At 47.6% G+C, this 26640-nt stretch overlaps 1 long non-coding RNA gene across 1 annotated transcript; it reads left to right on the top strand.

Annotated features, from left to right (window-relative positions):
* Positions 1–15678: 15678 nt before the first annotated feature.
* On the top strand, positions 15679–20436 carry LOC138917246 (uncharacterized). Its single transcript, XR_011424982.1, has 3 exons — positions 15679–16210; positions 16294–16754; positions 19726–20436. It is a non-coding gene; the product is annotated as an uncharacterized lncRNA (long non-coding RNA).
* The last annotated feature ends 6204 nt before the right edge of the window (positions 20437–26640 follow it).

Here is a 26640-nt window from a genome sequence, read left to right as displayed (position 1 = left end):
AAAAAATTCATAAATTAGACCATCAAAATTAATAGCTTCTACTCATCAGAAGACATTATTAAAAAATGAAGATGCCAGGGCTGGCCCAGTGGCATAGTGGTTAAGTTCACGTGCTCTGCTTGGGCCGCCTGGGGTTCATGGGTTCAGATCCTGGGAGCGGACCTATACACCGCTCATCAAGCCATGCTATGGCAGCATCTCACACACAAAGTTGAGGAAAATGGGCACAGGTGTTAGCTCAGGGGGAATCTTCCTCAAGCAAAAAGAGGAGGATTGACAACAGATGTTAGCTCAGGGCCAATCTTCCTCACTCAAAGAAAAAGAATGAAGATGTCACTATACACGTGTCCAAATCCATAGACTGGAAACACCAAGGGGGCACCCTGATGCAACCCATGGGCTGGACGACAATGATGTGTCAGTGTAGGTTCATCAGTTGTAGCAACAACTCTGGTTCGAGACGTAGGTAACAGGGGAGGCTGTGCACATGCAGGGCAGGGGCTGTATGGGGGATCTCTGTACCTGCCACTCAGTTTCATTATGAATCTAAAACTCATCTAAAGAATAAAGTCTATTCAAAACAGAAATTTTTAAAAAGTGTACATACTTTAAAAATGAAAAGGCAAGCCATAGACAGGGGGAAATATCTGCAAAACATTTATCTCACACAGAACTTCTGCCCACAATACATAAAGAACTCCTAAAACTCCATAATAACAGGAGACATTAGCCAATTTTAAATCATAGGCAAAAGATACTTCAAAAAAGAAGCTATATCAATGGTCAACAAGTACATGGAAAGTAATCAGTCTCACCGGTCATTAGAAAAGTGTGAAAGACAATCACACTGAGATACCACCACATACTCACCAGCCTGGCTGATATTTTAAAATACTGAGGGTACCAAGTGTTGATGAGAACGTGGAGCCGCTAAAACCCATTCCTGGTGGGGGGGAGAAAGTACAACCACCGTGGAAAAAACTTCCACAGTTTCTCGTGGAGTTAAACCTACACCTGTCCCATGACCCAGCATCTACCCAAGAGAAATGAAAACATGTGTCCGTGGAATGATTTGGACAAGGATGTTTACAGCGGGTTTATTCATAGTAGCTCCAAACTGGAAGCAATCCACCTATCCTTCCCCAGGAGAAGGAATAAACCAACTGGGGCACATTCACACAGTGGGATATGTCTCAGCAACAAAAAGGAACAAATACTCATACACACAACTCCGTGGATGACTCTCACAGACGAGACGCTGAGAGCAAGCACCCGGACACAAAGGAGCACACGCTGCGAGACTCGAAGCGTGTGACGCTCGCGAACAGGGCAAGCTGATGGTTGGCGCAAAAATTCAGCAGAGCCGTTGTCTCAGGGCGGATCAAGGGGGGCACTGACTGGGAAGAGACATGGGGGAACTTGCTGGGGTGAATGGCAACATTTTACATTGTATGGAGGTGTGAGTTATACGAGTGTATCATTTTGTCGAAATTAGACATTTAAGATTTGTGCATTTCAATGTATGTAAATTTTACCTTAAGAAAAGAACTCTAAAAAACAATGATAGAGGGGAGGGTTTGGGGACTGGGGAGGCAGAGGTGAAAGAAGAAGGACAGAATGTTAATCAATGTGGAAGCTGGATGTTGGGCATATGTGGGTTCATTACATTATTCTGTTTATTTTGTATGTTTTTGAAAGATCCTGTAATAGAAATTTTTTTACAATCTCATTGAATTTTAGAGCAGGAAATTCTACCGTTTCAACAACTTAAGCTCATTCCCACCTCAGGGCTTTTGCATAGCTATTCCCTCTGGCTGAAATGCACTATTCCCTGGTCTTGGCATAGCTGGTCCTTCTTGTTATTCAGGGCTTGGCCTAAATGTAACTTCCTTGGGCTCTCTCTGACTGATTTAGTGAAACTAGGCCCCAGGCATTCTCTGTTTCATCTGTACATTTCAATTCTCGGCATAGCACTCATTTTTATATGTTGTTTTCCTGCGTATATAATATTTGTCTGGTGATTGCCCATCTTCGTCTAAATGTAAGGTCTATAACGGTGGGGAGGCATCTGTCTTGTTCACTTGTTTCTCCCCGTCACCTGGTCACATCTGATGCTGTGTAAGTGTTCTTCAGTGTCCACTGTGGTTGAATGAACCAAGGCAGCCGGTAAGAGCCAGAGCCGGTGTTACTGGCTCAATCGCGTCCCCCAGTAAAATTCGTGTGTTGAAGTCCTAACTCTCAGTACCTCAGAAGTGGCTGTCTTTGGAGACAGAGCCTTTCAAGAGGAAAATTAAGTTAAAATGAGGACATATGGGTGCGCCTAGCCCGATATGACAGACAGGCACAGAAGAAAGACCACGTGAAGACAGAGGGAGAAAGTGTCCCTCTAAAGCCAAGGGGAGAGGTCTCAGAAGTAACCAATCCTGCAGACACCTTGATCTCAAACTTCCAGTCTCCAGAACTGTGAGAAAATAAATTTCTGGTGTTTGAGCCGCCCAGGCTATGGTATTTGGTCCAGCAGCTCCAGCAGGCTAACACAGCTGGGATCTGAACCCGGGCGTACCTGGAGCCTCCCAGAGAAGAAAGCTGACTGAACATAGAGTTGCCAGATTGAGCAAGTGAAAATATAGGACAGGACATCCAGTTAACTTTGAAAAATAGCTCTAACTGTTGGTTTTATAAGATGGAAAAAGCCAAATATAGAGCATTTAGGGGACCCTGACAAAGTCAATACAGGACAAATTCAGTAAATACAGCACATATTCTACACATACGAGATGCCTGGAAACCCTAACTGAGGGGGATTCTAGAACCCCAGTCTCCTGGCTCCCATTCTAGTGCTGTCTCTAGAGGCAAAATTTGAAGAAAGAAGGGACCGATGGGTAATTGAAGCAGACGCCCCCAGCCTTCATGCCCAGCCACTAAGCTTCCCTGGGCCAGTCCGCCTAGAACAGCCGGGTGGGAACCTCACCCACAGCTGGGGCAGCCTCCTTCAGAAGCTCACCAGGCGAGGCACCATGACATGTATTTAAGTCCGACAGGAAAATATTTTCCTAGGAAAATGGTTGTTTTGTTCTCTCGCTAAAAAACCTAATGTAGCACAAAAAGCCTGGATTTTATTTGGAGGCCAGTTTTGCAGCATCTAATCAAATTTAACACAAAATCGTCCATCAATTCCACTTCTTTGTATCCACCCTATAGAAGCATCCCCACGTGTGTTCCAGGAGGCATAAACAAGAATGTCTGTACCACGGAAAACTGGGAACAATGAAAGGAGGGATATAAAAACAATGGTATGATTATAAAACAGAATACTACACAGCTGTTAAAAAGGAGGAGGACCATCCACAGGATCCATAGAGCCATGTGGACAAATGTCCAAGATACATTGTTAGGTGGAAAACCAAGTTGTAGAAAGAAGAGAACGGCAGGATAGCACATAACATGCATGCACATAAAACTGCCACATGTTTATATGGGTAGACAGCTATGCATGCAAACAAAAGGAAAGTTTCCGTTGGACAATCTCTCAAACTGCTAACTAGTGGAGCAAATACATCTCTGGAGATAGGAAGGGGCCAAGACGGCATTGGGGTGGGTGGAGGTGCTGCCAAAGGAGGCACTAGCTTTACCTGTAATGTTTTAAGTTTTAAAAGAGAAAGGTTTTGATTTCTTATGTAATTAAAAAAAAGTTTTAAGGAAAAAATCATGGGGTTTGTGATCAGACAAATCAGAGTGTGAGTCCCAGTTCTGTCACTCACTGACTGTGTCGCTTTGACCACTGCAGGAACTGAACAATGGCCCCCAGTATGCACGCATCCTAACATCTGGAACCTGTGAGTGGTACCACACGCAGCCAGGATCTTGAGATGGGGAGACTGTCCTGGATTATCAGGGTGGGTCCTAGATGTAATCACAGGGTCCTTGTATGAGGGAAGAGAGGGAAATTAGACACAGAAGAGGAGAAGGTGCTATGATGAGGGAAGGAGGGGCAGAAAAGACGATGGGATTGTGAGGGTGGGGGCACGAGCCGAGGCGTGAGGACAGCCTCCAGAAGCTGGGGAGGGTGAGGAAATGGATTCTCCTCGCCAGCCTCTGGAGGGATCACAGCCCTGCCAGCACCTTGATCTTAACCCAGGGAAACCCTTTCCCGACTTCTGGCCTGAAGAACTGAGAGAATAAATGTCTGCCGTTTTTACACCACTGAGTTGTGAGGATTGTTACAGACGCGTAGGAAACACATACAGCAAGTTGCCTCACTTCTTGAGCCCGTTGGCTCATCTGTAAAATGGGAAGGGTTCCACCGACTTCACAGGCAGCTGTGAGAATCAGAGCTCACGTTTGCTTGGCCGTAAGTATAGACACTACCGTAGCTAACACCGAACACACTCTTCCTGTAGCTCACCACCCCTCCGCCAAGGCTTGGAGGAAGGAGGTGTCTGCTAAGAGCTCAAGGCACGCCAACTGGAGCCCAGTCTTTGAGCGTCGGAGCCATCCTGCCTCCCAGGAGAGATCCCGGGTTCAGCAAACTGTCCTTGTGGGAAGGGCTTGACTGTTGATGGGCTATGGGCCAGGTGTCCCGGAAGCAGTAATGTGAGAGAGGGTCCATCTAGGAGCAGCTCTCCCCTGGGTCTTGTTTCCCTTCCTGGCGCTCTCCTCTTGCATTTCAGAGATGGGCAGTTCTGTCACAGAAAGTTTAGAATCAGTTTAATCATGGCTTCCAATGTCAGGGCTGACTAATTTTTACCATATTCATGATCATTGCCTAGCGCAGTCATAAACTGTCTGTGCTCAGGGAATTACTTCCCTCTTGGGAGCAAACATCAGCATTGAACTCCAAGAACTCAGTGCACATCACTCTCGAAGGCTCTTGGCTTCTGGCGGAATGTATTGCTCCTAAAAACAGAGACGGAAGGCTCCTCCTTCGGAGTCTGGAGATCCAAGAAGGATCAAGAGGTAGAGAGGGTCCCAGGAGGCCCCCTGCAGCGCCCCCAGTTTATTGCTTATGTCATGAAGCAGGCAAAGTCAAAGCCATTTCCTCCCAGCGCTGTCACAACCTCCCAGCATCAGGAGGGCCGGGCTCCAGGGCAACAATGGCCTGGAGACATCCCAGCTGTGAGCTCAGACAGGAAAGCATCATCTCATGTCAGGATCAGTCTACAGGGAGCCTGAGCCGTTTGGCGTTGCAGCACCTGTGCTTTGTCAGCAAAAGCCTTCACTCCAGGCACAGAACACTCCAGGCTCAGGGACTCCACAAGTCTGGGACCGATTTTTGCTCTGCTCAGAGGCCATTAACTTAAATATTGTCCCTTTCCTTTGTGCAAGTTCTCTTTGGCCCAGTCTGCATGGATTGGGGATGATTCAGGTTGGAAGTGTATGACTTTGTTTAACAAAACCATGTTGGGTGGTAGGTGAGACGGTGATGAAAAAGAGAAGGACGATGATCCAGCAACTCCTCTTCTGGGTATTTACCCAAAAGGATTGAAAGTAGGGACTCCAACAGACATTTGCACACCCACGTTCATAGCGGCATTATTCACAATAACTCAAAGGTGGAACCAACTCAAATGATCATCGATAGAAGAATGGATAAACAGAATGTGCTGTATTCATACGATGGAATAGCGTTCAGTCATAAAGAGGAAGGAAATTCTGACACATGGTACAACACGGATGAACCTCAAAGACATGGTGCTGACTACCATCAGCCAGACACAAAAGGACAAACACAGGATGATTCTGTTTACACGAGGTTCCCAGAGCAGTCAGATTCATAGAGACAGACCGTAGGATGGTGGTTGCCAGGGGCTGGGGAGGGTGGGAAAGGAAGAGTTTTTATTTAATGGGCAGAGTTTCAGTTTGGGAGGACAAGGAAGTTCTGGAGATGGATCGTGGTGGTGGTTACACAACAATGTGAATGTACATGACGCCACTGAACTGCACACTTGAAAATGGTTAAAATGGTGAATCTTACGTTATGTCTACCTTACCACAATAAGGAAAGAGCAAGAGAGCGAAGGGTGGTTGAGGAGCACGGGAGAGCCAGAAGCATGGCCCAGATTCATGCTCACCTGTTCACCACAATCGTCTGGGGCTTTGGAAAAATCTGGATGCCCAGGGTGCACCCGAGACCGATTACATCAGCATCTGTGTTTTTTAAGCCCTCAGGTGATTCTGATAGGCAGCCACCGTTGAGAACCACTGCTCTAGAACCTTGCCACCCAAAGCACAGGCGATAGAAAGCCCTGGGAAGAAAGCACGCCCTGACCGAGCCTCTGCCCCGCGTCCAGCTCCGGAGCTCATGTCAGGCGTGCAGCAGGCTCAGGAGCAGGGTGAGTGTACCTCCTGGGCTTCCTGCCTGGGACGGTCCCCACTACACCTGTGTCAGTAGCATTATTAGCTGAGCCCCTTTCCCTCTCAAAGACGTCACAATTTGGATGGTAAATTATGCGAGCGCCTGCCTGCGAGGCGGACGGTAGGATTCTCCATTCTAGGTGTGAGGACGTGAACCTGGAGAGAGGTCTGGAAAGCTGTCCAAGGCCGCTCAGCTGTTAAGAGGGGAAACTGGCACTGGAACCGGGCTTCTTGGCTACTGACGCCCTGCCTTCTGTCCTGGGGCCCTCTGCCTTCCCAGGGACCAGATCCAAAAGTCCATTTTCAAGGGCCTTTAAAAATGACTACACTTTCCTTAGAAGATTTAAAACTGGAATTTCTCTCACATTTCTTTAAGGGAAATGAGGAGAGTAGGAATAAAATGCTCATTTATTTATGCCATAAGTATTTACTGAGCACCTATTGTGTACCAGTTGCTTCTCCAACACTGGTGATGGAGCAGTGACAACACGATCCTGATGCCAGTGGAGTATGAAACCAACACGGAGCAGAATCATCTGTCCGTCATGGTCGGGGCTGTGGCAAGGACAGAGTGCTCCAACGGAGAAGTGTGGACAGGGGTGGGGGCAGTGGTCCGTGGAAATTCTCTGGGGAGGTGACATTTAACACAGGACACAAAGGAGCAGAAAGAGCCAGCTAGGCACTCTTTCTTTACCAGAAACTTTTTTTGCCTTGACAATGGGACTGATTTTCTAGTTGCTAAGCCCATTTCTTATAAAAATGTGGCTCAGTTTCACAGGCTCCCTTGGGGAAGTCCCAACTCTGAATTTATGTGGAGCTTCAGTTAGAGACCCCTGGAACAGAGAGCAGGCGCAGGTGCACCCTGCGTGGGCCTGGAGGATGGCCGTCAGCTGCTGGTGGCGGTACCTTTTCCACCGTGTGTGGGAGGAGGGTTTCTGTGTCACATGGAAGGCATTTTTATTTCTAAAGAATTATATTGAAGTATAAATTACATGCAGAAAAAAATGTTTCTCAATGAATTTTCACAAAGTGAGCACCCCCACATGCCACCACCCTCATCGAGAAAGAGAAGCTTACCAGCACCCTGGATGCCCCCAGCCCATCCCCGTCACTGACACCTCCCTCTTCCCCAGGAGAACCACCAACTTCTAACACCATACACTTGTCTTGCAATTGGCCTATTTCTAAAGCTTTGAGTTTTAATCCCAGCTGCCATCTAGTAGAGTTATACTTATTTACGTTCTCCCTGACGGGCATAAATTGCCTCTTTCCACAAAGGCCACAAACTGGGTCATCCCCATCCTTCCTTAGTTTTAACCGATCTGATTGACAAAAATAAGTTCTCGTGGTTCTCTTGGTTTGTGTTTGTCTAATGCTGAATGACATGAAATGGTACATCGCTTATTTAATGGTCATTTGAATTTCTCATGAGAATTGCCTGTTCATGTCCTTTGCACACTTTTCCTTGGGAGAGTCTTACTCATTTAAAAGCACTGTGAGGGTAGCAAGCATATTAATCTTTCGTCTAATGACATGCACAGTTATTTCCTCCGGCGTGGCATGTGCTCTGGAAGCAGGTTTGTATGGTGCTGTGGCTGTGCCTCTCCTCATTCACTCCCTTGGTCATCTCCTCCAGTTTCAGGGGTTTCAGTACCATTTGCACACTGCCAGGGACTGAACTGTGTCCCCCCAAGACTCGTATGTTGAAGCTCTGACCCCCAGTGTGACTGTATTTGGAGACAGGGCCTTTAGGAGGTAGTTAGAGCTCAATGAAGTCATAGGGCAGGGGCTTAATCCAACAGAACCGTGGCCTTCTAGGGAGAGGAGGAGACCTCTCTCTCTCCCTCTCTCTGCCATGTGAGAGCACAGTGAGAAGGTGGCCATCATCAAGCCTGGAAGAGAGCTCCCACCAGAAACTTACCATGCTGGAACGCCGATCTCAAACTCCCAGCCTCCAGAACGAGTCCCTTTCTGTGGTTTAAGCCACGCAGTTCATGATATTTTTTTATAGTACGCGAGCTGACCAATACATGCACCGAGCCTACCCAAATCTCTATCTCCAGTCCAGGCCTTTCTCCTGAACTTCATACCCCTCTGTCTAGCTGCCTCTTCACCCCTGGACTTGGTATCTAAGACACACTCAGTCTCACCCTGTCCCAAACGGGATGCTGATCTTCTCCCTTCACAACTGCTCTGCTCACAGCCTTGCCCGCTTGTCCAGGGCTCCAGCTGCTCAGGTAAACATACCCTGAAGGCATCCTGGACATAGCTTTTTCCTGCTCACTCCCCATCCAGCTTCACAGGAAATCCTCTGGGCCCCGCCCACAGGCTGTATTTAGACTCTGACCCTGTTTGTTGCTTCCAGCTGCTCCACGCTGCCATCATGGCATGCCTGGAGGGCTGCAGTGGCCTCGAACTGGTCTTCCTGCCTCTGCTGTCACCCTCCTACAGTCTATTCTCAACACAGCAGCAAAGGGATCCAGTTCAAACAAAGCAGATCCTGTCCTTCTGCTCAAACTGTTCCAATGGCTAACCATGTCTCTTGGAGTAAAGCCAATGACCTTGCGTGACCTCTCCTGCCCCATCGTCTGTCTGGCCTCATCTCCTGGTGCTTTGTCCTTAGCTAGCTCATCTCCAGCCACACATCCTGTTTGCTAATCCTTGAATGGTCCAGATGTGTTCCCACCTTAGGGACTTTGCAGAGGCTGCTCTTCTGCCCAGAACATTCTTCTCTGGAATAGTCGCATGGCTTCCTCCATCACCTCCTTCAAGACTGTCACTGCTGTCACCTTCTCAGTGAAACTTACACTAACCAGACTATTTACAGTTGCAACCCATCCCCAACCCGCTTATTCCCAGAGTGCCTCTAGCAGTACTTGGATGTTGGGGACACTATGTACTGAATAAATAAATAAATATATTTAAACCTATAGCCAAATCCATCAGCCTTTTACTCAACTTTCTGCTTTTGTGGTGACGCCCAAAAGACCCTTCTCAACTCATGCAAATTGACTATTCACTCAGATATCCTTCCAGATTACGGCTACATTTTGATATTTTGTACCTTTAGAATTTTAATCTATTTTGGAATTTATTTATTGTATGGTGTCAGGTAGGGAAAAAGTTTTTTAAAATCCACGATTTTCGCTTTTCAGTATCTGTTATTTTCTTGCTGATTTAAGATGCTTGCTTAATTTTTTATCCTTAATTTGCATTGCACTCAGTCCTGTTTCTAGAGCTTCTATTGCATCCATTGATCTGATTATTTACTGCTACACCAGTGAACAAACTATTCTAATTATATTAAGTGCAATGTTTCTCTTTCAAATTAATTAGAATTTCCAAAACTTTGTCTCTTTGTTTGGTCATTCAAGGAACTGGTTCTCAGATTTATCAATTCTATTGGGTATTTGTGTTTTTTTGTATCTGATTGATTAATTTGTACTTTTGTTTTTAGCAATGCCTTCTTTTTTAAGGCTTACTTTATTATTTTCTTTTCAAGTGTTTTTTTTTTTTTATTTTTTTTGGTAGGCTGTTCTGCTCATTTATTTTCATTCACTCAAGGCTATTCCTTTTCTCTGAGGTCAGGTTTAACTACATCTCTTAAGATTTGATATGTTTTCATTGTTATTGTCTAAATGGCTCATAATTACACTTTTAATTTTCTCTTTTTCTCAAGTATTATTTAGATTGATGTTTTCAGTTTCCCATAAATTTACTCTTTTTGTTGTTTTAGGATTATTTTGTTTCAAATCTCTACTGTTGTGATCAAAGGATATTTCTATAAATTTTCTTTCTTTCTTTCTCTCTTTTTTTTTGATGAGGAAGATTAGCCCTGAGCTAGTATCTGTTGCCAATCTTCCTCTTTTTTTCACTTGAGGAAGATTAGCCCTGAGCTAACATCTGTGCCAATCTTCCTCCATTTTATACGTGGGTCACTGCCACAGCATGGATGATGAGTGGTGTATGTCCATGCCTGGAATTTGAACCTGCAAACCCAGGCTGCTGAAGTGGAGTGCACCAAACTCAACCACTATGCCACAGGCCTGCCTGGCCATCAAATTTTCTAATTTTTAAAGAGGTTTTCTTTTGAGATTTTTCTTTATGGTTTAGAGAGTGGTCATTTTCTGAAACTATCCCAAATAAACTTGAGAAGAATGCATACTATGTTTATGGGTACTAAGTTTAATATACATCCATTAAATTGAGCTAAATAATGATTTGATCCATTTTTTCCATTTCTTTTTTGATGCCTGCTTGAGTCTCAAAGCAAAGAAAGGTTGGTTGATGATCATCCTCTCCCCTGGTGTTTCTGTCGATTTCTCGTTGACTTTCTAACTGTTTTCTTTACGTATTTTGAGTCCATGTTTTAGGGATTATCACTGAAGATACATTAATCCATAGAAGGATATTTTTTGTTGGTGAGCTTCTAGTCATGTCTTTTGTCAGTTTCTCTGCTGGGGTGTTTATCATCTTATTGAACTGAAACAGCTTTTTCTATATTAAATATATTCACTCCCTGCCATGTGTGTTGCAAATATTTTCCCAAATTCTTGTTTTTTTTAAAAAAAAACTGCTATTGGGGCCAGCCCAGTGGCATAGCGGTTAAGTTTGCATGCTCCACTTCAGTGGCCTGGGGTTCACGGGTGCAGACCTGCACACCACGCATCAGTGGCAGCATCCCACATAAAACAGAGGAAGATTGGCACAGATGTTAGCTCAGGGACAATCTTCCTCAGCAAAAGAATAAATTAATTTAAAATTTTAAAAAATTTAAAAATGCTGTAAATGATATATTTAATATGCAGACACTTTTAATCTTTCCACAGTCAAATATTATGATTTGCTTGTGCTCTCAAAATCGTGTGGTGAGGGGATTTCAGGTGAGGGGCAAATGTCTTGGTCCCCTCTCCTTGCTCGACCTTGAACTTCTCTGCCTGTTTGATTAAGTGTCTCTTAACCCAGTCCCTACTTGCAAGCTGTGGTCCCACGTCACCTCCTTCTTCTGATCCCTCAGGGAAAGAGGGAACTCTTTATCTTCTAGAGCCAAAGACCTGAAGACGTAATTCATTAAGGACCACATTGGACACCACTGATCAGTGTGGAGCTAAAATGGTATATGCTTTTTCTGCTATTTCTGTTCTGAAACTTTTTGCCCCAGGCCTTAAAATTCGTCCCCTTCTATACACACAAGACCTCTGCATGTACAGAAGACTTTAATGAAGATTTTGAGGATATAGAACAACAATTTCATCTAAGAATCTACCATATCTTAAAAATGAATACTCTAGGGGCAGGACCGGTAGTGTAGTGGTTAAGTTCACATGCTCTGCTTTGGCAGCCCAAGGTTCGTGGGTTCGGATCCTGGGCACAGACCCTACACACTACTCATCAAGTCATGCTGTGGTGGAGACCCACATACAAAGTAGAGGAAGACTGGCAACAGATGCTAGCTTGGGGCCAATTTTCCTCACCAAAAAAAAAAAGAAGAAGAAGAAGAATATTCTACATCTGTTCTTAAAACTTCCACCTTCATTTCTGACTGTCTTCTCTCCTCCTTCCTCCCCGTCTTTCATCACTACTGAATTCCTGCTTGTGTCTAATGCAAAGCAGTCAGGAGCAGTTTGTTTGTGTGTGTTTGCACACCTTGTCTTTTACTTGTAGTTAAATGTATTTTTCTTAAGAAAAGCAAGTTACTTCTTAAGAGGAATTCTGATGTCAACTGTTAATGTATTTTTTCATCCCACAACAATTATAAAAGTAATACTCTATGTATGCCTATGATTATGTTAAAAAAAAAAAAAAAAAACCCAAAACTATTCCCCACAATGAAAGGTTGAAGCAAATGCGAGGCTGCAAGCAGATGCCTTAGAGAGGAATGGCCTTGGGCACATCATTTGATCTCTTTGGATCTCTGTCTTTTAACCTGACAGGCCCAACTCAGTATCGCTGGATCTGGGCTGAACCTAAGAAAGTAGAAGCCACCTGACCCTGTCAGTTATTGAACCAGTACCTACCTCACCAGTTAGTCAGCTAATCAGTGGTTGACTTGAAAACCCAAGCTCTTAACCAGCACCACCCCAGCATTACCTAAACATAGAGACAAAATTACCTCCAATTTAGGGTCACAAGTTTATCTACTTTGAGCTCTAAGATTTTATTGACTATTCCTTCATTCCTTTAGATATTGAGCACCAAGCCTGTGCCAGACACTCTGTAAACATTTCGTCTGTCTAAGGTTGTCTCCCCAGCATTCAGTCCCCGCTTCTTTCTTCCTGGAATCCCAGTTGTGCCCAAGTATCCATGTGACCCCCTGTAGCACGTAAATCAGAGAGAGCTGATTCCACCCCATCACTGTGGACGGGCCGATGGGTCCAAGAATGATTCCACTTTCTTCCCCAGTGATCAGATAAGGAGAGGTCGTGCGGCTCAGCTCAGGCGCGCAGATGTGAGCGAGGGTCTGTTATGGCACCACTGGGCAAAGCTCTTTATTCCTAAGAGAGGGTCACGGGAGGAAGAAGTCCCTGTCCCCCTGCGGCTGCCGCGCATCTGGACGTGAGGCTCAGAGGCGCTGCACGTGTCTTCCCATTGGCCTGAGGATGGAGCCCACACTGAGGATGGCAGAACAAAGAGACAGAAGGAACCTGGGGACTCGAGGACATAACTGAGCTGTTGAGTCAATCAGCCCCGAAGCCCATCCTCAGTCAGGCGGGGCTTCCGTTTCTGAAAAAGAATAATTATCCTCCTTGCTGAAGGCAGCGTGGGGACAAGATCGCTGTCACTCACAGCTGACAGCATTCTAACAGAGGTCTGGATGACTTCATCTGCTTATCTCACAGCCCTTTCCTCGAGGAGCTCATGGGCTAGTTTATAAGTACTAGGTTTGAGACATTTCCATTAAATTGAACTAAATACTCATTTAACCCATTTCCTGTGAGAGAAGTAGACGTCCAAACAGAAGGCTACAGAAAAGCCACTGTCCGTGGAAGATGGAAGAAGGGTGGAAGGCAAGGCGCTGGGGGAGCACAGGAGGAGCAGTTACTTCTCCCTGGGCATCTTCGAGGGCTGTGGAGTGTGCGGGGGTGGGTCCTGAAGGCTGACTGGGAGCCAGCAAGGGTGAAACGCGGGACAGAGGAGCCAGGGCAGACAAGGCATGAGACGCTCCCCTGATGGCCATGGAGACACTCACTGTTTCACGGAGTAGCGCGACCTCCCTGGGAGAGGGGAGGAGAGCATGCATCCTTCACTGGCTCACTCGTTCCCTGGACACGTTTGTGAGCATCCACCACATGCCTGGCACTGTTTTACGTGCTGGAGTTAGAGCATTGAGCAAAACAGAGAGAGACCTGCCCTCATGGAGCTGATAAAGAAACAGTGGTGCAGCAGTTAAGTTCACACACTCTGCTTTGTTGGCCCAGGGTTTGCGGGTTCAGATCCCAGGCATGAACCTACACCACTCATCAAGCTATGCTTTGGTGGCAACCCACATACCAAATAGAGGAAGATTGGCATGATGTTAGCTCAGGGCCAATCTTCTCAAGCAAAAAGAGGAAGACTGGTAACGGATGTTAGCTCAGGCCCAATCCTCCTCACCAAAAAAATAAATAATTGCTTAAAAAAAAAAGAGAAACATTGCGCACATCTCTCCCATGCTCCCATCCAGCCCAGCATGCTCACCTTTGACTTGGTCCTCCCTCGCTGCACTATGCTGGCCCTCTGTGAAACTGTCTGGCAGCCAGTGTTGGTCTGAAGCATCCCCCTTTCTGCTCCTAGCCCTTCCCTTCACTGACTGGTCTCACAGTCTGCTTTGCCTCGTACCACTCATCTCCCGTTCTTACCATCACTCATAATGTCACACACTGTCAATTCACTGAGATTTTCATTTTTCTCAAGTTCAAAGTTGCACCCTAGATTGATGAAGCTCTGTGGGTAGACTGTCGGAAGTTGGCCAGACTCTGGAAAACCGGAGGCTTCAGAGGTAGGGCAGCTAAGCCGCACTCGCCAGGCTGACATGTACAAGACTGCCCCTCGCTGGGCAATGATTCCAGCAAAGAAAGCTCAGAGAATGGACTGTCACTCCCTGGCCCTTGTGTAGGCCTGAGCTTAATGCTCTTGAGAGACTCCCGAGGTCAGGGGGCATGGGGCAAGGGACTCCATGGGCAGGTCGCCTAGATTCGAATCCTCTCTTGCTTGATCCTGAGCAGACTTCTAAACCCATCTGAGCAGCAGATTCCTTCTCTGTAATATGGGCCTGATAACACCGCTTTGCAAAGTTGACGTGGAGATTAGAATAATTTGTACGGCTAAAACACACTGAATGCTGACTGGTTGTTACGGTTTATCATAACAGTCGTCACAGTTGTTCCCTGTACGTGGCACCCTGAAGCTGGAAGGGAGAGGACCTGCAGTGACTCCATCAGTTGGTTAAGCACGCTATAACATGAGTCCTCCAGCTCGCCGCGCCTTCTTTCATCTCCAAACTTCCTTTGCCAACAGGAAAAGCAGAAAGAAGAAGAGAAAAGTTTTTCATTATTGGGAGAGAAACCGTCCTCCACCAAACCGAGCCGACTAACCATTCATTACGTCCATTTTGTTATTAAAGGCCAATAGGATTAAAGAGCTAATGACACTGCCCTAGGTTTGGCATTACCCATTGTTACCGGGACTGAGTCATGCCCGGTCCCCTGGCTTTTTAAGAACCAGCGTGATATAGCATTTGGTTCACCTGGGGATGTTTTAATTTCTCTGGCATAATCAAGCACGGTCATTAGCGTTTGCAAACTCAAACCAGACAAGCAATTCGGGTTTAAGGCAGAAACAGGGCAATAAGCTGCTCTGGCAGGTCTCTTTCCCGAACTGCCTGCCCCTCCAGGCCTGGGAGACCAGCACCCATCTCCTCCAGCCGGGCAGGAGGCACACAGCATATATTGAGCGCGTTTTGGACATTTAATGAGGTAATTGCAGGCTAAACATATTCCTCGAGAATCAGAGATATGAGGTTTCCCACCATTCTTTTCCCCTGCAGCCTTTTTCTTTTTTTGAAGGTCTTATTAATTTGCAAATGGCTAATTACAGCTCCTGGGGCTAAGTAACTGTGCAGTTGGCGCTGGAACAGATGAGTGGTTGGGGCTGAGAGAGCAGGTCCTGTTTTTTTCTTTGCCTATTACATACATTGTTTTAGATAATTAGCATCCACTTTGTAGTGGCAGCTCTGACGCCTCCCTGTCTGAACAGTGTCTTGGCAGACGGCCTCTGAGGCAGCCCTGGTGAACTTCTTGCAAAATCATATGATATTATTATATAATTCTCTCCGATGAGAGCTCAGAGAGCATTTGCACACATCGCTACGTGTGAGCTCTTGGATCTAGACACACTCACACGAGGCGCCTTTCTGCAGGGGGGTTTTCTTCCAGCCAGGCAGGGACTGGAGTGGGAGCAAAGCAAAGAACTGGATTTGAGCTCTGGCGCTGGTGCCAGCAGATGAGATAAGCAGCCCTGAGCTCCGGGGCTCTGCTGAGCACTCAGCGAGCTTTGAACAGGACCCGGCAAAGAGCAGGTCCACCTTCTACCAAATTAACAATCTCTTTTCCAGATTTACAAAAAATTAACAGGCTTTGGAAAGAATCTATTGGTTTTTTTCCCTCGTATTCTTGCCTTTAAGCACCATTTCGAATCAAAATCTGGACCTTTGGGTGACAGCTCCACGGGTCAAGTGAAGGCCTCAGAGACGTCCAAGGCCCCGGAGTCAGGCAGGTCACTGCTCTTCCGTGTGCTTCTTCCGCCCCCCTCTGCCCAGCGTTTCGTCACACGGGCCCACCCATCCTGCCGGCTTCTTCGCTTCTTAGTCTTGAGACAGGTGGAGTATTCACTTTCAGGGTCTTTACCAAAATCTATTCACGGGCGGGGTTCGAGGGAAGGTGTTTCTAAAATATTTTATAGTTCTTTGCTTTCAGAGACTGCTGAAGCCCAGAAGAAACGGGGAGGTGGCCTCTCCCAGCCCTTGGTCGCCTACTCACAGTGTTTTGTTGGTTCAAAACAACGAGAACAACAACAACAAAGTATATGGCTAGCAAGGTGTGATTGGAGGCAGCCTGACACCCGATGTTTTCCTGTGCTTGTGACATCTAGAAGCCTTTGTTAATTAACAATTCAGTATGTTTTCTTTTCTCCAAAGCTGGGGAGAATTGGAAAACTGATGAATTGAGGGTGACACTAGGTGACTCTATCATTTTCTCTTCTTTATTTTTTTAAGTTTTATGGGGAATTAATTCTGTGACCTCTGCTCTCCCCAAGCCCTGGTCTTCCCAGAAATAAATCTCACCATCCCAGGGTGGAGTGACGCCACCTCACCGCCCGGGGCTGGAGCCTGCTGGCCCCCCGCGGTGGCTGTATCACAGAGGGTAAGTGTGAGGAGCAGCCCACAGCTGCCTCTCTGTCTCCTTGTGGAAAGAGCAAAGGCCCCGGGGTTGAAAACACAACAGATCAAAGAATCTGCAGGTCTGAACAGGGCAAGAGAAGGAGAGGCCAAAGAGAAGCTTCTGGGGAGGTAGGACCTGGCTTTCAAACGACACATAGTGACTACCTGCCACATACGTCTCATTATCTCATTTAATCCCCACAGTTCGAATCCTATGAGGGGAATATTAACAACACTCTAAGAAACTTAGGCTCAAAGCAGGTGAAGTGACTGACGCAAAGTCACGCAGCAAGTAAGTGGCAGAGGCAGGATCTGAACCCAGGCCCATCTAACTCCAGGTCCAGTGCTTTCTCCATAGACCTCACACAACCACTTTTCTCTTTTGGGAAGCCAAGAACAGGAGACCAATTTGAGAGGGAAAAAAGAAAAAGGTGGAGTCCGACGTGTGTCCTCTGGCAGCTGACCCGAGGTGGCCAGGACGCTTCGTTCCCCCGAACTCTGCTCCACAAACCCGAGTCAGGACCCAGCCTTCCTCGGAGAGCCGCTCTCGCTCGCCTGCATTCCAACACACCAGAGGTCACAAGCTGGCAGCCTGGGGCCAGCACTGGCCTAAAGATATGTTTTGTTTGGCTTTGAAGAGTTGGATCACACGACATATTTTAAAAATTAGGTCTGTTGCCAACACTTAAAAATGAGGAGTTACGTCTTTGCCTTCTAGCTACGACGGACTGGCTCATCTCCCTCCCACTAAGAACGACTAGAAAAGCTGGACATAAAAAATATCTGTTGGATGATACTGAAGAGCAACTAAGGATGCTGGAGCTTGAGGGGCTGCGGTCTCAGAGAGGAGGAACATGCTTCAGAAGGAAGTGGGCACACTCAAGGCGCTTGCCAGCTGCTTGGCTGTGCGGTCCTGGAGGCTGAGGAGCCATGCGGACAGTGGCAGCGAGGAGGCAGGGCGTCAAGCAGAGCTCTTGGGAGTGTCTCAGGCTGGAGAACCAAAAGGCAGCGTCCAGGGCTATCAGGGCAGCCAGGACTTCAAGAACCAAGAGAGAGACCGAGCGGTGAGCCCCACATTGGGTGACTCACGGATGCAGGGAGATATTAAAAAATGGAATTCAGACCCATCAAGGAGAAGCAGCATTGGTGAATACCCGAGACTTCCAGAAGGGGTCCCTGCAAAGTGGCAGCCTAGGAGCAGGGCAAATAGAAGCGTATGGTGCCTCACAAAACGTGAAGCCCAGCCTCCCAAACCATCCCTGAGCGGGAAGAGGTGATTGGCCCACTCTGCCTGCCCTCCGGAAGCAACAGCGATCCTCTGAGCAGGGAGATAGCATCATCCAGAGACGCTAAAGTGTTGTATCTGTGTCCCATCAGCATTTGTGCTTACAACACCCAGGTTGGATTATTATGAGTGAAATGACAAAGGAGTAGATTGAGGACCAAAGGACCCGGAAGCACAAATGTGACTGTCTCTGGAATGTGAGTCCCAGGAGAAAAGAGGATAAAAGCCAATGGTCTTGTCCAACTTTCCCCCAGGGCAGGCACTCGCTCTCTAGGATCTCCAGGAAGGCTCTCTGCAGCCATGGGACAGAGCGTCGGCTCTTCTCCTCCAGGTGTCTCAGGGGACCGAGCACACCGTCTCGAACGCAGCAGATGCTCAGTGAACACCTGTTGAATTGAACCGTTTACACAACCAAGCGCTGAAGGTGCTGCCGACTTGTACGAAATTCACCACCAGTGGGGGCTGGAGCGGGCCCACACCTGCTCCAAGAGCTGAGGGTGCACATCGGTTCCCAGCCGGCAGTTGGTGACCTTGCACAGGCGGCTGCAAATCAGCCGTGTGGGAGAATTTGCACCAGGGAAATAGGCAAGGCTATAAAGCAGGGCTTTTTCCCCCTGCGGATTGCCCATCGTCAGACAGTTACCAGCACACCACTGCTCACAGCCAGTTTAGGTTAAGACTGTTTTAAAAACAGAGAGAGCAGAGTTGCTAATTTACACACACGCGTATGCATGTGTGTGTAGCTCCTTCATCCATGACTGACTGAATCTTCCTCACGAGCCTCCACTTGGCTGAATATCAGTGGGGATGAGCAGTAAACTTGGTTTAATTCAGTAGACTCAGTCTGACCCAATAATTTGGATCTCCAGCTATTTGAGTTTCTTTGGGGTAAAATGCTCAGATATTCAGACTTTTTCCCCCTTCCTGTGTGTAACAGGTTAAGTTCCAGAGAAACAGACTCAGAAACAGGGACTCAAGTGCAGGAGTTTGGGAAGTGCTCTCAAAGTCAGCACTGTTGGCGGGTGGGAAGAGGATGTGGCAGAGAGAGGCTGAACTGAGATGTTCACAGCAAAGACCTCAGCCGCTCGCACGGAGGTCCCGCAGACCAGATGCATCACGTATTCCCGCATGACGTTTTAAATTGTTTTTAACCAATTACCAACATTTTAGTCTCTTCCCACAAAATCAGGCTTCCCAATTTCTGTAGAAGGATTGGAAGATATGGCAATGATTGGCTCGAGCTGTGGCACAGCTGCGCCTTTAAATAATGCTTATGGCTTCAGCGACTGCAGGCTGTACTTGACCAACGTGAAATGGTTAAGAAATGTGGCTTTGGAATTGAATAGCTCCAAATAGAAATCCAGGTCTGCAACATAGTAGCTGTGTGACCTTGGGGAAGTTACTTAACCTCTCTGAGCTTCAGTTTCCACGTCTATAAAATGAGGATTCAAACTATCTACCCCACAGGGTGATGTGAGGATTGGATAAGATTGTGCTCTAAGAGGTCTTGGCACACATAAGTGCGTAATAAAGGTGCCTATTTATGCTTCACTGATTCGGAGTGTCTCTGAATCCTCTCTGGATTTTCCTTTATTCCTGGAAAATATAAGAAATAGCTGGCACTTGAGCTTTTACAGCACAATAAAGGCTTCTGTTCTGTCTTTTACAGATGCAAACTGATAAGCCTTTCATTTTATGGAAATCCTAAGAACAGATGTGAATCCATTCTGCAAACCAAGTCAAACTTCTGGGTATGTCATCAACCATCTATATAAGCAAGATGAAAACGAAAAGGAGGAATAACGAATCTTGCCTTACAAAAAAGAAAAGAAAGGAAAACTCAACAAACTCCAAAGGGATACAACTCCCTAAAAACGCAGGGCTCATTTTCATTGGGTTACCGTGGCCTTCCCAATTCAGCGACTCCAATTTTCTTGGAGTAGACCTCCTTTGATGAGCATCCTGCCAAGTGAAGAAAGGACTTAGAAGGAGAAATGTGCTGGCTGGTTGCAGGATCCCGCCATGAGCAAGTTTCTGGAGACTATTAGGTATATACGTCTCCTTTTACATTCTTATGCCATTTTCGTCTACAGAAAAATCTGAAAACAATGATGGCCAACATTTTCCCTGCCCTCACACCATCATGCCAATGGAGTCCGATGGAGAACATCTCTGCACCTCGCAGCCGGTCTCCAGCGAGGGAGCTGGGGGACTGCTGTGATGGTTGCCTCAGGACGCGGTGGTGACCTGAGCACAGTTCGGAGGCTGATTCTCCAGCTGGGATTCTGACGTGAACTGATTTAGGGCCGGTGGTGGTGGTGGCAGACAACTTGCCCCATTGGTAAACTCTGCCATTAAATGTTGTCTGGTCATCTCCTTACATTTGGCTCATTCATTCATTTAAAACAGTTTTATTGAGTTTTATTTATCTGGCGGGAGAGACAGAGATACAGATAAACAGGTGTCCTCCAACATCATGCTCACTGAAGTGTTGCCATATGTGAGTTCGACGTCTTGAATGGGGAGGAAGATGGGGCTAATTCCGCCTGGGGGACGAGCCAGCAAGACCTCACAGAGGAAGTGACCTCTGAGCCGAGCCCTTGGCGGAGGTAGAGGACACCAGGTTCAGGAGGGAACCATGAATTGAGGGATAGGAGTCTCCTTTATATTTTACCCGGTAACATGTCTTTACGTTTAAATTTTATGTGTGTCACAGTTCTGGGAACTCATTTCGAACGAAATGGTGGCTTTCCATTGGAGAGCACTCAGAAAGCTGTTCAACGGCTCTTCCACTTCCAGGCTTGGCATCATCTCAGGCCCTCCAAACCAAACCCCAAACTGACCAGACCGACATGATACACACGAGAAAGTGTCTAGCAAGGTACATGGTTCATAATGGGTCCTCTCTCCATTTTCCCTTAAAATAATGGTTCTCAGTCTCCAGCACACATCAGATTCACACGGAAGGTTTGATAAACACAGATTGTTGGGTTCCATTACCCGAGCTCTTGATTCAGTGTGTGTGGGGGCAAAAAGTTTCATTTCTACAAAGTTCTAGGAGGCTCCCGCTGATGCTAACGCTGTTAGCCAGGAGACACCAGTTTGAGAATCATTGCCAAAGAATGTGAAGGATGCTCTAGAGATGCTGTTCAGGTTCAGAGGGTCTTTCCTGTACAGTAAACCCAAAGGGGTAGCAGTTACACTGTCACAGCTGTGAAATATTCTAAGTGTTCACTGTCCATGATCTGGATGGCAACATTTGCTCGGGCACAGTGTGGGTCGGCTGTTTTGGAGCAGCTGAGGCTGGAGGTTCCTTCCCTCTTTGTTCTGACTGCTTAATCACCCTCATTCCATCCCGGATCGGACTGGGTAGTCAGGCAAAGCTGCTTCCTTCCAGCAATCTGTTAGGAGACCTGACTAACCAGGTCAGGAATGGGAGTCTGACCAATGTCGGGGGCTGGATGCAGGATGGATCCTGCCCCTTGGAGGAAACGCAGGGCCCCCATGACTGGGCTCAGCTGCAGAGTGAAATGGCTAGAGCTGCCCAGTGTGATGGAGGGTGAACAGAGCGCCAAGAGGTCACAGCCGAGGATGCGGGAGGTCCTGGGGGCCTGGAAATGTACATCAGCCCCTCTTCTCATCTTGCTTCAAAGGGCACTTCTCTGGACCCTTCCGGGAAGAAAGAGCTAAAAGAAACCGGGGGGTGGGGTCCCCGGGACCCCTCGGGAGAGCAGTTGCACCAGGTCAGGACTCACCGTTTGGGTTGTGGTTGCTGAGCTATCAGCTCTTGGAGGGTCAGTTTGATGCGCCGACTGTTACGGATGAGGCAGGCACGAGACAGAGCACACCCCCTGCAGCTTCCTCCCTTATGGGGGAAGAAAAGTTGGGCCGATGTTCTGGAACCCCGCCTTGCTGCCTTCACGCAGCCCCTGCACGTCCCGGCAGGAGCCCCTTGGACACCAGAGGGCGCTGCGGCTCCAGCTCGTTCCCCGAGGGCTCCTTCCGCCCGGGCTTCTGGTCCCCGTGTTTTTGCTCGCCCCGAGTTGACACTGATGATTCAACAGCTTTTCTGGAAGAAAGAAAAAAAAGATTACTAGAATGCTAAATGTACCCATAGATTTTAAGATCTGTTCTGATTTCATACAAGCTTAAAACTGGAAAAAAATAAATGTGCGTCTTGAAAACAAGAAAATGAGGTAGTAATCGCTGGGAAAAGTCCTGCCGCGATCTATGCGGATGCTTGTTGGCCGGTATCCCCACCGCGGGGACTCAGCTACCAGTCAGGAAGGTTCCTGTGCCCGGGAAACAGCCACGGACACGACTTGAGTGGGTTTCAGGCTGGGTCTCAACAGAGGAGTCTGACCTCCCCACTTGAGAGGCATCTAAAGGGATCGTGGTTACTACTTACTGAGCACTTACTGTTAACACTGCGAAGTGAGCTAATGGTTTACATGGATTATTTCATTTCATCTTCACACAAACCCTTGAAGATGAAGACGATTTTCCGGGGAAACAAAGTTTGGCTCAGCAACGCTGGGTGCAGCTAAGCAGCGGGCGAGTGGCGACGCGGGATTCAAGCCCAGGTCTGCGTGGAGGCACCGAGGCGCGTGCTCAACCCGCGTGCACAGCGCTTCATGGCCCGGGTCTCGCTGCCTGTCCTTTCCAGCCCAGCTCTCAGCTGCGCCCAGCAACACGTGACCTGGGCTCCAGTGGGGGCCGCCGCTGCCTAACGACTGCGGATCACAAACCGGCACAGCCGGTCAGCTTAGGACTCACGGGGGCTGGAGAGGCGGTGGGCATGATCTCCACGCAGGTGAAATGTTTCTGTGCCGAAACCAACGAAAAACACGTCTCCTGGGACAGTCTGGTTTCAGAAACTCTACGGTAGCTGCTGTGGGTGTTGCGTAAATGAGGAGGAAAGGGGTGCATCCTGATTTTCAGTCTGCAAATTATGAAACTGAAGCACATTTTAGGCAGAAATTGAGACTCTCGAGATGGGAGCCTCCGGTACAATCCCGGCTTGGCGGTGACTTCATCAGCCACATTGTGTGAGATAATGAGTGAAAGGCTATTGAAGTCGGCAAGCACCATTCAGCAGGCGAGGACTCTGTGATCCGAATCCAAAGCACCTTTCTCCCGCACCTTCGTCTCCCTCTTTCTCTCTCTCTAAGACCTCCTCCCTTCCCAGGGAGAGGCATGATGCACACTGCAAACAAGCAAGCAGGACCTGAGTCAGAAGTGGGTTCAGGGGCCAGCCCGATGACCGAGTGGTTAAGGTCGCGAGCTCTGCTTCGGTGGCCCAGGGTTTCGCCGGTTTGGATCCTGGGCAAGAACATGGCACCACCCATCAGGCCATGCTGAGGCGGTGTCCCACACAGCAGAGCCAGAAGGATATAACAACTAGAATATACAACTCTGTACTGGGGAGCTTTAGGGAGAAGAAGAAGAAGAAGAAAAAAGAGAAGATTGGCAACAGATGTTAGCTCAGGTGCCAATCCTGAAAAAAAGAAAAAAAGAAGTGGGTTCAAATCTCTGCCTTGCTGCTTCCTGGTTGTGCAGCCTTGACCCAGTGCCTTCACGTCTCTGAGGCTCGGTTTTGTCATGTCTTAAGTGGGAGTAATGATCATACCTCGCGGAGTGGAGGATGAGAATGACAGCGCACGTTCATCCTAGGCTCTGAGCCGAGCCCTGTGCCACTGCTGTCCGCATTCCAGCACATGGCACCCTCCCAACAAATCCCACCATCCTCCAGTTTATCGTGGAGGAGGGAGAGGCCCAGAGGGGTCAAGCAGCTTGCCCAAGGACACACTACTCAGAAGTTAAGAGGTGGAACCCAAACTCGGGCTTTCAGACCCAAGGGCTTGGAACTTAGCCACTGCTGACTGGCTGTAGAAGGCGGCAGTGATACATCTGAGGACGGCTGTGGCCAATTCAGTTTCACATGCAGAAACAAGACCTCTGTCCAGTTATGGACGTCTTAGGTCCTCACAGATAATCTAACGGCACACAGCGAGTTTTGTTAAAGAGAAGGCAAGGGAGAGGGAGAGAGGTTTTCCGGTGTTCTTCTTTTCTTTCTTTCTCTTACGCAGGGCTTTCTATTTTCTGAGGGACTTCACATATTTTGTCTCTTTTGAGCCTGGTGCTGATCCAGCGAGGTGCACAGGGTGGATTTCATTCTCTTCATTTTACTGAAGATAAAATGGGTCCTAGTAGCTAAGTGACTGGCCGAAGGCCCCCCTGGTGACAAAGGTGCAGGTAAGAGTTCACAGGGTTGCAGGAGGGTTAAAAGAGAAGGTCATCAGTGAGTACTCAGCACACCTACTGGCACACAGTAGGTGCTTGATAAATGCTTGCAGGACATGGTAGGTGCTCAATAAATGCTTGCAGGCTCTGAAAGAGTTTGAAAAGGCTTCTTGGGCTACTCTCATTCACTCTCCCCCAAGCCTGGATCTATCACTATGTGGTATTGTGGTAAGAGAGTAGGTTCCGGCTATGGGGCAGAGAGAAATTTCTAAGAAACATGGACCATCCAGTGAAAAACTTGGAGTTGTGTTACGAGCATTGTCAGAGCTGAGTGGACAAGGCCTGTGAGAGGCCTGGTGACCGATTCCACCAGTCCCTTTGGAGAATCTTAGAGCTGGAAATAATCTAGAGATGCTTTGGTTCAGCATTTTCCAGCTCTTACTCATCGCCAGCCACTCTGGGATGGCTTGTCGTAGCTGAATGCCATCTGCACTGCTATTTACTTATAGTTTGCTTTAAAACATCTCACTTTTTAACTTAGATGAATGTATTTCAAAATATATTCATGAAATTGTGGATCTGATTTGCTGGATGTAGATTTTCCTAATATAAGCATTTGTTCCAATTCATTAATGCATTCTAATAAATATGTAGTGATTAGAAAATTGAAGTATGTCCCTGTTCCACACTTCTGGAGACCCCGATCCAATCAATGGCTTCCTGGTGTAAAGGACAAAACTCACCATCAGAGAAGGAAATATGGCCCTGATATTTCGTGGCATGGGAAGTCTTGGACTCACGTCTCCTCCCTTAGAATCTAAGGCTCTTTGCCAATAAATGTTCTCTTTTAGGCACTAAGACCTGCAGCATTAACTGGAGTTGTGTGGGACAGAAGCATCAGAACGTGGGAGGTACACACAACCCTCAAAGGCTTCCCACTGGGGACCCTGGGTCGTAGGGCTGTGGGCGATTTAGGTTTCTTCTCGTGCTGATGGCTATTTTCTTGCCAGGCGTGCATCACTTACGTATTCTGGTTGATGTATAAGAAGGAAGGTAAAGCTATTTTTTTCTTTTCTTTTTTTTTTTTGAGGAAGATTAGCCCTGAGCTAACATCTGCCAATCCTCCTCTTTTTGCTGAGGAAGACTGGCCCTGAGCTAACATCCATGCCCATCCTCCTCTACTTTATATGTGGGATGCCTGCCACAGCATGGCTCGCCAAGTGGTGCCATGTCCGCACCTGGGATCTGAACTGGTAAATCCCAGGCCACTGAAGCAGAATGTGTGAACTGCTGCCCTACCGGGCCAGCCCTATTTTTATATTTTTATAATACATATGCCTCATAAATCCAGAAAGATGTGCACTGGCCCTTAAATGAAGGGAAAAGTTCATTTTCTTTGCTATCTGCAAGTGCTTTCTCTCTGACAATGAAAGCCGTCAGCAGTGTTGGTAACTAACGGGTGGAAATGGGGTCTGAGATCAAGGATCACCCTCCTGCACTGACTTCCTGTCTCAGAGCCGCAGGCTGATATTTTAGAGACGGGATGACGGCTGCGCTGGACCTGACAATAGTGCTGACGCCTGCCTGTGCTGTCTCCTCCCAGCCTGGCCTGGAGAGGGTGGGATGATGTGGATTCCCATTACCCAGCTGCAGAAGCTGACAGGCAAAGAGTTTCCACGGTTTGCCCATCAAATCGCACAGCCAAGGCCGAGAACTCAGGCATCCCATCTCCGGTTCTTTCTAATTGCTGTGAGCGGGGCGGACGGTTGTTTGGAGACACGTATACTTGAAGGTGGCAGCAGAAGTCGCTATCACGCCCAGCATGGACTGTGCTGCCCGGGCGACAGAGGCCTTGCTGAGGGAGGCGCCCGTCTGCCGGCCTCCCAGCCAAGGTGACTTCAGAGAGGCCTGTCATCTGAGAGTTAACCGTTCCTCCTGCCTGGCAGGTGGAAGTCAAAACATCGCTAAAGTTTAGTGGACTTAATCTATTTAATAATAAAAATAATAATGGCCCAATTAATAGCAATCCTGTGTACTTTTATGGACGCTTTCATCTGGGAATCAAAGTGGTTTGGAAGAGAAGCCATCATTAGGCTGATTTTACAGATGAAGAAAATCGACATAAAGAAGTTAAATGACTTGCCCAAGGTCAGGGCCTGAGGGAGCAAGGGAACCATGGGGACGCCAGGCTGGCCGGGAGCCCGCTCGCTCCCTCCCTGGCTCCCTGGCTCCCTGGCCTGGCACTTAGGTACTATCTTTCATCTGAGAATCTCAAATTAATCTCCCAACAATTATCGCCATTCGTCATGGCCTTGCTCAGAGAAAGCTCTGGGCCTTGCTG

This window comes from Equus caballus, chromosome 14 (genome assembly GCF_041296265.1).
Source record: "Equus caballus isolate H_3958 breed thoroughbred chromosome 14, TB-T2T, whole genome shotgun sequence".
In the NCBI taxonomy this organism is placed as follows: Eukaryota; Metazoa; Chordata; class Mammalia; order Perissodactyla; family Equidae; genus Equus; species Equus caballus.
This window is presented reverse-complemented; position numbering and strand designations above follow the sequence as displayed.